The 13546-nt window shown below is 27.3% G+C and overlaps 1 protein-coding gene across 15 annotated transcripts in view; it reads right to left on the bottom strand.

The window, feature by feature from the left end:
- Nucleotides 1-13546, bottom strand: part of LOC108002506 (poly(rC)-binding protein 3) — a 441044-nt gene that overhangs the window by 128745 nt on the left and 298753 nt on the right. For 3 of the 15 annotated variants that reach the window (XM_028669098.2, XM_017064233.3, XM_017064258.3), the window contains exon 1: nucleotides 9002-9219. The exons of 7 other annotated variants lie outside the window; for them this stretch is intronic. The gene's annotated coding sequence lies outside the window, so the exon portion shown is untranslated. Of the gene's footprint in view, nucleotides 1-8546; nucleotides 9222-13546 lie in introns of those variants that run through there. 5 more of the 15 variants (XR_009832245.1, XM_028669095.2, XM_062083269.1 and 2 more) reach the window with 3 other exon arrangements.

Genomic DNA, 13546 nt, shown 5'->3' with positions numbered 1-13546 from the left:
AGATTGGTTCAAGAAAAAGAAATCGTATAAGAAGAAATATAATATATATCGATAGAAATATCGTAGGTATGGTATATCTACTTTTACTGTTTTAGAATAAAATAAAGATTAAAAAGATTGGATTAAGGAAAGATGTAATCTTTATATACAAAGAAAAAGTAGAAAATTATATATTACATATAAAAACTTAAATTTTATAAAAATTTGAGTAACAAACATGAAAAAAGAAGAATAATAACTTCATATATGGAAAATTAGCATTATATGGAGCAGACAAATTATTTTCAAACTAAAAACATGAAATTTATAAAACTTTCTTTAACTTCAATACAATTTTTTTAAATTCAAGAAAATAATATAAAATAGAAAATTGAAAAGATCAAAATATATCCATGAATATTATTAAATTTTATTCTGTTATTATTATTTTTGACAATATTGTTCTAAATAAAAATAATTAAAATGGATATATGAATATAACACTTTTAACAGAAATTTAAACAGAAATTTTAAATAATTTATTAATATTAAACAAATATACTAAAAATGGAAATTGTGTTTATTTGCATATAATCATTTTTATATAAATATATATATATATATATATAAAGAAAATTACTATTTATAATTATATTTTATTATAATTTAAAAAAAATGAATAAGTGTATAATTGCTTATATAATAATAAAGTGAAACTCTGTTCACTTTTTTGAATTGCTTTATTCCAAATAAAAATTTCTAAATTCTTATATTATTTATATTATTCAAAGAATATTATAAAAGTTCATTTTAAATGCTGATTCTAATATCGAATAAAAGAATTTAGATTGTAATTTATCAATAGAAGATACGAATAGGTATATAAAAATTTTATTGCGATTTAAGGAATAAAGCATTCATGTTTCTCTCTTCATTTACGACCATGGAAATACCTGAACGTTTTCCTGCATGCTAAATGAAGATTTCCTTTCTGACAAATTGCTGTAACGATAATCTAATCCTGGTTGTTAATTCCAATGTTTACGACAGAATTCCAATGACCGATTCTAACGTAAAATTTATTCTCATCTTAAAATCATGAATTATAAAGTTTTCGATTTTCAGAGATTTTTAATATTAGAATATAATAATATTCCAATGTTATTGTATTTTATTTACGAGAAAAAATTGAACACATTTCAGTAATTTAAATTTTATGCCATTTAAATCATCATGCACTGTGACAATTTAATTATAAAATTATAAATTATAGTATATAAAATGACCAGTTTTTATTATATATATATTTAAAAAAATATAATATAATGAATATAAAGTTATTTATAATAATAAAGAAAATATTTGAATAAATATTTAATAAAATATAAAATATTATATATATTATAATTTTTTTTAAATAAAATATTTTCTTATATAAAATAAGAAATTATTTTATAATTAATATTTATTTCATTAATATAATCGACCATTGTTATTGAATAATACAAATTTTCAATAGTAAATTTTTCCCATTATTCATACTTTAATTATTTCATTGCAGTACTTGTAAATCAATTATCGAGAAACTATTGAATAACAATTTAAATTCAATCAAAATCTCATATCTATTTTCGATATATAAATTCTGAAAGACTTAGTATAATCATCATTTATTATTAAAAGACGTATTTTATTGATTCACCTATTCACGATTTATCACTAACCATTAATATGTATCAAGCATATTGCTTTAATCGTTATCTGCATATTACTACAGATGGATAAATTATTATTCAATTAAAAATTTATTCATAAATAATTTATTCAAACAATATTTTTTCTATATATTAATATTGCAACAAATTCGTAATAAAGCAAAATAATTATATGTAATAAAAATTTTCAAAGATTCATTAAAAATTTCAAACCCAATCGAATTCGAACTTTAAAATTGTATAAAAATTATCCACAACAATAAAAATTAACAAAACTTTGTTGCAAATATAAACAGTTTTAAAAAAGAAATAAAATCGAAGCAATCTGTCAACGGTTGCAAATCATTTTCGGCTTTATATGAAACTGGACAAACGGGATGACCCCTCATTCCCTTTCTAATGGAGCATCCAATACACATAGAAATCATGCTTCGTACACAAACGATCTTTCGTTCTCCAGTAAATGGAAAGGAGTTCCTTCGTTCAATGCTACGCTCCTGGTTCAATGGCCCCCACCACTGCGCGTCGTGAGCCGCGCGCGCATTGCTAAAAGTGCGTCAGACAGGTTTCTTGCTCTGTCCATTGCGAACGCGCTTTTAGCTTGGCACGTTTGATTTCTGCGTGTCGTGTACATACGTAGCGAAAACACTTTGCTCGAACAAAGAGATACTAGTCGTTGCACGCGATCGTATCGAGTCGAGAATCACAGTTATGTACACATGTACACGAAAGTATTCGAACGCTTATAAAATGTTGAATAATAAAAATATGCGTGTTAAACTTAATTTTCAAAGATAATGTAAAATGAAATTTGAAGTGAATTGGATAATATTTGTTAAAAAGAATAAAGTAAGAATAAAGTAAAATAACATAAGAGTGATAAAAATATTCGAATGTATTATTATTTATTAATATTATTATTATTATTATTTTAGATATTAAATATTATTATTATTTTAGATTAGTAGATATAGATATATATGAAATAAGTATGCAATAATTTCATATATATCTATATATATAAAATATGCAATAATTAGATTGCAAATAATCATGCAAAATAAAATTTTTATGAATATTATAATACGTAATACAAATTTGAATATCTTCTGTTTTTTTGTCATATCATATGCATGCTACATAGACTTTGTATTTAAGTTTTTTATAAATGTATAAACATTTATTATTATTTATTTCTATTTATTATATTTATATTTATACGTTGACCCATCTTTGATTCTATATTCTAATAATCTAAGAAATTGCTTCATACTGTGAATTAATTTTTATAGAATTTACGTCATAGAATTTTATAATAGAACTCTATTAACGTTATACTATCGTCTCATAATTATTTAATCTTTTACTTATTTCGGACCATACTCAATAATATTACAGTCTTTATAATAGAATGCTTAGGATATATATTATATATACAACAGTTATAAAATTATTTTCGAAATTTATTATATTTTTATTGTTTTAATATTAATAAGCATTCAAATATTTTTATGTATATATGTATATCTCGGCCTTTTTCCGCATCGTCGACCCAATATATCGATCGTCAACGGTATTCTGCATCTTTTTTCCCTTTTTTTTCTTTTTTGCTTCTAACGGCTACTGGGGATTTTCGCGCAATAACGCGACGTACACGTTACGCGATATTAGTTGCGCGCACGTAATATTGACCCATGGTCCACTTTTGCGTCGGTTATACAGGACTACTTCAACGGTCGATCTTTTGAATGAAATCGGTTTTCCATTTGAACGCGTGTTCTATCCGCAGAATAGCAGAGAAGGTTGGTTAATGAAATGGGTGGCGTTTCGATGATTCTTCTAATATACATTTCTCTTTTTCTATAACAATAATACGCGATTCAAGATTTGCAATTTTTGAATTATCGACACAGAAAAATTTATTGTTATTTTTAGTTTTCTATTTATTTGTATAAAATTATGAAAATGTGATTTCAAATTATGCATTTTTAATTTGATAGATTTTAATTAAGATTTTTTATCAAACAAATATTCAAAATATAACTGTTTTAATAACTTTTGTAATTAAATAATCAATTTTAAAAACAGTTTAGTTCAAGAGAATAAATATTATGATCTTGAAAATTTTTTATTGATGGCAATTGTTTTTATTATTATTTTCAAAATTTCAAAGTTTGAACGTTTTTTAATAAAATTTATAAATGCTTGTGACGTTTATTAAACGTTATATAAAAAGTAATCGAGTAATTATTGCAAAATTGCGTTCTTTATAAGTTTATAAAACATTGAATGTATAAAGATAAAAAAATTATTTCCTTTATATCGTATTTGTCTCTAATAAAATTTCACGCATCAAATGAAGATATAAATCATTTTCATGTTTTTAAAATAAACAATAGAATATATGATTAAAAATTATCAATGCATTATATTCACGCATTAAAAGAAAATATGTTTCATAATTACAATTATTTTTAACATTAAAATTTATATGAATTAGTAGTTTTTATATATAACTTTCAAATATTTAATGTATTTTTAATAGTAATTATAAATTGTTATAATAATATATATATAATAACGTATTTTGTGATATTCATTGTATGTTCATTGTTTAATTCCAATAATGATCAATGATTGATCAATAACAAAATATTAAGTGATTCGAACAAACATGGACAATATAATAGTATTGATGTACAGTATAACAGTATATGAGATATGAAACGCTAAGATTATTTTTAATTTACTGAACTTTTTGTGTCATTGATAGATGGCACTGGCGCCACAATGTTGGTAAAAACATATAACGTGAATCGAAGATATGTATTTTTGCTCGTTAAGATCGTAATTACAGTTTGCATAAACGAAATTCTGGTAGATCTGTTAAAATATAATAGATTATACGAGTTTTATCAACATCAACAATGACATATTGATGGAAATTGATATGATATATGTTATATATATGTTATATGATGTTAACCGAAAATGATATTTAAATTACTTTTAATTAACAATTCATTAATATAAATTCAAAAAAAAAATAGTAATATATCACTAATCTGCAATTTTTCTCTTATTTATCACAAAAATTAAATAAATATAAATTTTAAATAAATTCAAAATTTAAATCTAAGATATGATGAATCAAATATTTATATTTAAATATTAAAACACTGTTTTAAATTTCAAGTGAAGAGATTTACTATGAATAAATAAAGGTTTAAAATAAAGTAATAAATATTCTGTTTTTTCACAGTCACTTGTGCACGTAAGAATAATCGCGAGAATTTAGTTTATAATTATTGTTCATTATCATATTTATATTATTCACTGTATTTAATAATTTCATTTAGTTTATTTTATTGTATATTTTTGCATATTATGTACATTCTCTTTTCCTCTCTGCACATTTAAATTTTTTATAAATAATTTAATAATCATAATTAACAAGAGACAAAAAAAAAAGAAAAAAATAAATGACGAAACTAAAAATTAAATAAATACACATTTACGATATAAATTTAAATAATCCATGATTATGCGACGACCGGTTTCGCATTTTTGTCATAAATACCATGTTTTGTTGACCTGCCAACCGTTTCAAAATGAAATTTCGATTAATCAAAATATATTCGTGATTCAACTTTCATCCGACGGGTAGTGTCTATCGAAATCATGTAAGCTACGACGGTATCGTCGGCCCTAAATTCGAGATACATTGCTAATTACCGCAACAACGATGTCGACGCATCGCAGAATATGTATATATCTGAATCACAAATTGAAAAGATCTGTTAACGCGAACGCACTATATTTAGCCTTCACTGTCTTTCTAATCGGCCACGCGTCTGTACACTGGGCGACTGTGACCGTTTCGCTCTGCTGCTGTCCGCAATGCAATTGGACTGTGGAATTTAGTGCAATCTGCGTTCCGTTATATGTATACGTGTATGTAACGTAACATTAATATTATTAAATCCGTCAAAATGACGATTTTCAGACTTTTCGCTTTATAGTCAACTATTGTTTTAAATATAAAAGTTACATATTCCTATTATGATATTCAACATGTGACTAAATATATATAACATACAAAACCGATAAAAATAATTTTACTGATCACAATATATAGCCTATATTATATATCTAGAAATATTTTTGCTACTTTTTAATTAAAGAATTAGAAAAATTGATTTTGATTTATATTTATGAAGAATATGTTCTTTCTAGCTTCATTCTTTCACTAGAACTTCAAAAGCAATACTCCGATTCTTTCGATCATAATATTATAGCGATATCAAATTTATTTTTTAAAAATAAATATTGGATTGTTTATTAGATTATAATTTTTATTTTAAATTAAACATAGAGCAGATTCATTGATTTTTTTCAAACATTTCGTCAAATTAATGGATATAGTAGTTTCAATATTAACGAACGCGCGATTCTTGCCTAGCTCTTCCCGCTTTACTCGTAAAAGCGTCGTTTTTCCAATGTAACACGCGCAGGTCGTTGCACCAGACATTGCGTAATGTTCACGGACGATTCACCACGGCTAATTTCGAGCAATCACACTATCTATCCATAATTCGTACGGATCCGGTGCGCGGAATCGCCACGATTTGTCAATCTACGCGTCTGTTCCCCACTACTCGAGTCTGTTTGAAAACGACGATGGCGGTTATAAAATTAAATATGCGAGACTTGAAACATGTGATATATATTATTTTTCAAATTAAAATTTTCCTTTTTCAAATTAATAAATAATGATTTAATTGTGATTTTGAATTTAAAAGTATTTTTAAATCGAAAGCTAAACTAATATAATCATCAAAATCTAAAATTTAATTAAAACTCCAATTTAACTTTAGTCATTCTATGAATTGGTTTCAGTTACTTTATGATTATGTTATACAACTAAACGTTTATTATTTCAGAAATATTTTTTTAGCCGGAAACTTTTTACACTCAAAATTAATATTTTTATATTCTTATCAAATATTATCGATGAGGAAATTTTGATCGTTTATAAAATTCAATTGAAAACGTGATTCACGTTGAACAGTTCGAATATTTTAAGGTGATGAAAAGAAACGGACCTCCCGCCAGTTTATCATTGATTCGAATGAAAAATTCTCTCTTTCACCAATAGTTCATTCGCACTATAAATGAACCAGGAGTCTTTATATAACGCGCGAACCGGCTTTTCCATAAATGCAACGCCCAACGAGTTTTACGCCGTGATAGTTTTCCGTTGAACTACTTATTTGTGCACTATAAACTTGGAAGATAAACCATAATCCATAAAAAAATGTAGCTTATTACGATTTTGTATTACACATTCGTACGTGACATTCCTTTCATGAACTTTCATATTTTTTTTATCGCGCACAAAAATTAAATATGACTAATTAAAAAATGAATAAAGAGAATGTATAAATCAACGCGATATATAATTAAAATGAAAAATTCAATTAAGCGTTAAATGAAAACATGTTCAAGTTCTAATATAAAAATACAAATAGATAATAGTTAAATTATCTATTGGAAAAATACATTTAAAGATATCTATGGATATTAGTAGTATCCTTCACTTTCAGGATCAAAAGCGTGGAGCAAAAAGCAGTATTGTTTCGGAGAGACAACACGCGGTGATATAGAGGGTGTCCGATAATTGTAATTTATCGGCAAAGAGATGATTTAAAAAAAAGCTTTTCTACTTTTTGAAAATAATTTTAAATATTACGTGATTATGATATAAATAATATTAGATATGTTTACAATATAATTTTAATAATTCGTTTTATAAAATAATACAAAGAAATAATTTTTAGTAATAAATAATTTATAAAAAATATTCAACAAAAATTATTCAAAATATTATTAGAAATAATAAATATTTTGCTTGTCATAATAATTTATATGAATTAATTTTATATATCATATCATATCTTTTTAAATTTTTTAAAAATATTTTTTATTATCCGATACATATTATATATTTCATATAAACAATTACTGTAATCCGAATCTTACAAATAGAAATCTATAGATATCAAATTTATAAAAATATATCGATACTAATCTAATTTTAATCGTTTTCATTTTCAGTAAAGCATTTCGCGTGATAAATGTAATTTTTTTATAAAAAAACAAATATGATACGAAGTAAATGGAAAATAAAGATAATTTCAAAGTTATTTTACACTTATTGTACATCATATCTAATTCATTTATATTATTCACGAAGTTTAAATTTTTATATTATAATATTAATATAAATTACAATCAATCGGAGATACTTTCATATTTAATATCATTTTTTTCCGAAATTATGCAAAAAATCTTATATTCTAAAAAAATTGTATTCTATAGTTCATATATTTTTTTGTAAAAAATCATCTGATTGTCGATTATATTGTAATTCAACGAACACCATATATATGTGGCGCGCATCGTGTGCGTGGAAAAAGGTACGCAGATACAAGTCGACGACCAGAAGCGGTACAGTCACGAGAGAAAACCAATCGGAAGCCTAGAACTGTCTGTCTCTCTTACACACTCACACACAGTCATTCATTCTCTACGTATCTCGCTTTATATCTCTCCTTCTCTCCCTCTTTCGTTAATATCGGGAGTAGGGGGGGGAAAAGAACCGATCGTTCGATTTGCCAGTACCAACTTCCTATCTTTCATGCTGTTCATCTTTACATTTCGCGTATATTATCGTAGTCAAAATAACAAGAAGAGATATAACAAGCGAGATACACGCGTTAACCGACGAAAACACTGCTTCACTGCCACTGTTTCGCGACCGTTCGACGATAAGAGTAGTAGAGAGCGCACCATTATTTTTGTATCTACGTAGCACACGTTGCCCGCGCGCACCACGAAGGGCAAGGGAGAGTCATATATCCGAACTCCGTTTGCTCACGAGTCTCCGATCGACCGTTTACGAACAACACGAATCGACATTGACGCGGCGTCACACCACGCTGCAAATTGTCTCCCTCCCGGCGGCACCGTGCTTTTTTACTTCCGTGCACACCTTGCGTACGATTTCGCTACACACACGATCTACCAGATAACGTTCGCGTGGTTATTCACGAAAACACTCTTCACGAGGGCGTCTAGCACGTAATTCTCGGAATAATTTCGAAGAGACGAACCGACGGTAATAACACCGGCACGGCGTGTGCGCTATGGTGGCGCACCGTAGTCGCTCCTCGTTGCGAGGCGTCCCGAAGGGACGAGGATCGCATTTTAATGGGGCGCGGCCGTATGAGAAATTTCTTAATTACCTAAATGCACTCCTTAATCATGGGGGATAGGTCTGCTTTGCCTCACCGTGACGCACACAACACTCGATGCTCGGAAACGGGGGAAAGGAAGAAAAACACTACACTCTACGCGACACTGGAAAACTGCACCACCTCGGCGGAACGCGAACGAGTCTGCCTCGTTCTCTCTCACGTCCGGTCTCGCTCTATTCCGTCGATGCGCGGCGCTGTGCGCGCCGCTGCTGCGTGTTCGCCGTGCAACGTTAGCGGCGCCTTGTGGCGAAAATGAAAACTATTAGTAATAGCGACACGCCATTGGCTAGCCAATAATGTTTGAGCTTTACTGTTAACTTTAGACCAAGCGGTAAATTCGAACGTTCATTCGTATAATATATTATAATACGAAGTATAATTAAATAAAATTATTATGGATTATGATAAAAATATATAAATATTAAGGTATTTGATAGAATACGTAATGTATTTGTAAGTATATAGTATATAGAAGTAATGAAATTAATTTATATTTTAAGTTATTGTTTTTTTTATGAATATAACAGGAATAATAAATTGAAAACTTATTTATATCATAATACCTATCAAATGTTTTTTATAAAATCAAATTTTTTTGGAAATTGATATTCGTAATGTAACAATTTTATTTTTAGATTAATATGTTAAAATGTAAAATTTTATACGCATAAAAATATTAAAAAAATATTAAAAATATTAAAAATATGAAAAGTATAAAAATGGAATATATCTGTTGATTTTTTATTCATTAAATAAATTGTTATAAATTGTTGTGCACTATCAAAATAATTGTTTTACAATAAAAATGTATTAAAAACAATATAAAACATTATTTAAACGATATTTTCTATAAACATATGAAAAATTCAATACAGAATTTATAAACAATCTGTATGCTTACAAAAAATTGTTAAATATAGACTTTCTCTTATTCAAACATAACGTCTGAAAATGAAAAAAACAAAATTCGAATGTTCAATTCATTTCAAGAGCTATCGTATAAAAACGTTAACCACGTTAAATCGAAAACAGTGATTGATAACAATCAAATTGCCAAATGTTGTTTCTGTTTGCGATGCTCTTTCCCCAATAATGAAAAATGAATCACCATATTTCCGTGTCGGTTTAACATAATATAACGCGTTCAAATAAACATGGAAACGTGCAAACACCCGTTTCTATTTGGAATACATTGTCAACACCTGTCGAATGATATTAAAATTGCACCTCCATAGCGTTAATTTCACCGTTTAATTCTATCGACGCGTGTTCTATCGAAAATCAAAATCTACGATAATCGGCACGAATCAACGTCCGTAATGATTGTAAATCGCATCTATGGTAATCGTTGATTGAAAATCGTTTCGTCAATTTGTATTGTACTGTGACCTAGGATAAATGACCTATTTAACGAACAATCGAATGATTTGAAGAATTTTTGAATAATTTGAACATACTTTTTAATTTTCGTTGCTTGTTAATTAAGAATTATGAAAAATTGATTATCAATTTTTCTTCTTTATTGTCCTTTTATTGAAAAAATTGTTAAAAAAATAAGAAAAATAAAATATGAAAGAAAATTATTATTCCATTCATGAATCGATAATAAATTGTTATTTTATTTAAATTTAATTTTAATACTATTAGTTTTTTATAAATTATTTATTTTATTAATTGCTGATTTATTTAGCTACTATTCACTTTACCATAACGAAAATGAATAATTTATTCGCGGAATAACATTTTCGAAGAATTATTCTATGTATTCTAAAAAAGATTTATTGCAATAATTCGTATAGATAAAGATTTCACGTTGAAAGCACAATAATTTAATTATTTCATGTCTTTTCTAATTTTTAAGAAATTCTAAGCTAAATAAATGAATCGAAACGATGGATTTATCGATATATTCTACACTAGCGTGGAATGAAAAAATCAAAATTTTAATAGTGAAAAATATTTGTTTTTTTAATCTTTCAAATTTTACATGCAAAAGATAATTTCCGAAAAATTAACATTTTATGTATCATAAAGTTTTAAGTTTTTTGCTTTTCTTTTTTTAATTCTCATTTTTATTATATTTTTTCTTTTTATCACAAAATTTATTATTTATTATTTTTAAAATAAATCTGCAAAATGATATTTACAATATAAACAAGCAAATTAAAAATATTTGTGAGATATATAATTTTAAATCTAATTCGAATTTCACGATTCACCAAAATTATTTTACATTCGCATAGAAACAAATATAACATGCTAAAAGGAAAAATATTGTTCGATAAAAATTCATAAAAGAAATCAATAAAAATAATAGTTTTTAAATGATTTTCGACATTTTAAAAAATTTGCTGATTCGAATTTACACATCACTAGACAAAAATTCTTGTTCATCGTTTAAAACGAACAGGCAAAATAGAATTTTATTTTGTTCCTATTCTTCAATAGTCGTTCAACTCTTTCTCGTTCATCGAAAGCGTTGCATAGTCGAATCGAAATTGATAATGAAATGTGAGAACACGTGGTCGTTCAGGAAGACGAATGGTCGAAGATGAATGAGAAATCTTGACCTCGTACGTCCGAACCAAACCGTGACGTCGTATTTCATGGCTTCTTGTTTTTTGTTTTGCCTTGTCAGCGAGATGGAAGTTTATAGTGGGTTTGTGGTTAACTATTTTTCGAGTTAATTGCTCGATCAATTTTAGTCTTCGAGATTGTGCGTATACCGTTTCGTGATTGTTAAATGAAAGTAATTGGAAATTAATAAATTACATTTATTATATTTTTTTTATTCGATCATTTTAATTATCGATTAAATAATAATAAAGTAAAATTATTTGAATCAACTGGAGAACAAATTTGTTTGGAAAACGATTTAAAATTAAATTATTTCCAAATATAGATAATTATTACACAAAATTATATATATTTAATAATAGAAAAGCAATTGTAGCAATATTTATAATAGATAAGTAATAAATTAATAATGATTTTAATATATGTAAAATTGTAATTAATGTTCCATTTTTTAAATTTGTTGATATATAAGAACGAAATTGATAATTCTATGATTTAATAAAATTATAACAGAAAAATTTATAATTAATATCGTATTTTAATTATTTCCCATAAATAATTCCGTTCTTTTTCATTCGTTCAATAAAACTTTGATTGTTCCTTTCATAATTTTTTTAATTCTTATATCTTCTGTAATTTATAATCAATCGTATAATAATCTGATATATTACATTTATATTCTATAACAGATAATAATATTATACATGTATTTGGGTATTACACAGAATAATTAGAGGAATGTTATATTTGTTGTTATATTCGTACCGAGTGATATATATATTTAAAAAAAAAAATCATCTTATTTACCTATCGGTATTATGTCTCACTATTATATAATGTCAATCATCATCGTAAGTGTAAATTATTATAAAGAGTTTACAATTTCAATCATGAAAAAATAATTAAATTTATTCACAAAATTTCAGATTATATATATATTTACATAACAATCAAAATATCGAAGAATTCGTAATGATTGGTGAGAAATATTTATAAATAAAATACATTTCACGAATCGTCATTTGAACATCGAAAGCAGCACATTTAACACGAATAACATGTTTATATTTTCGTGTCAAGTTTTGCTTCATATATTTTCCATTATAATAAAACAATAACAAAACATTTTCGTTGAAAAGCGTGAATGAAAGAATCCCGTTAAAACCAAATCTCGATATATCATCAGCGCATTATACGCAAAAACTCGCATCACACGAGTTTGCACGAATCGTGTGAACGTGATACGCAAATCCGACGATATCTGCAAAAATCGGTCAAAGAATCAATCATCAGATTTCCGTCGAATCGATATTAATCTCTCCATACGTTCTCCATACGAGCGAGCACAATATCGAACGTGAAATCGTGGATGGAATAATTCCTTGCCCCTAATTCACGACAACCGTACGTATCGCGTGCGCATAGTCGGTCACGTGTATCTTCGCGTTTCACGGATTAAGAGGGCGTCCTCCTCGGTTAATAGAACGGCGAGAGAACGGCCGTTTGTACGTCAAGCTTACGGGATGTAACGGGAAGGGCCAGTGGCGACGAATCGATAAACCGTCCAACAATAAAATCGCGGAGAGCGGTTTACCCTTGTTCCAAAGAACCCAATCGTTCTTCCTAGTAAACACTTTTCCACGATTTGCCGAGTAAATTTTCTTCTCCTTCCGGACGGTGTTCACGCTCGTTCGTTTCACGGGAGTCGATCGACCGCCCTCCCCCCTCCTCCTTGATCGTTGGGGCAAATTGTCGGTGAACGGGTAAAATAATAAGTCCGATTGCGGAATCGAGGCTTGGTGAAATGATGTTATTCTTGTCACTGGAAGAGGGAGTTTGTGCAGGATGGGCTTTCTAGTGTTTTTATTGTGGGTTTGGAGGGATAAATGGAATTTGTCCGTTTCGATACCGTTCACTCGTCGAAATGAAATACGATGCGAAATGTGGAAGGTTTTT

The sequence above is a fragment of the Apis cerana genome, linkage group LG12 (genome assembly GCF_029169275.1).
Source record: "Apis cerana isolate GH-2021 linkage group LG12, AcerK_1.0, whole genome shotgun sequence".
NCBI lineage: Eukaryota > Metazoa > Arthropoda > Insecta > Hymenoptera > Apidae > Apis > Apis cerana.
This window is presented reverse-complemented; position numbering and strand designations above follow the sequence as displayed.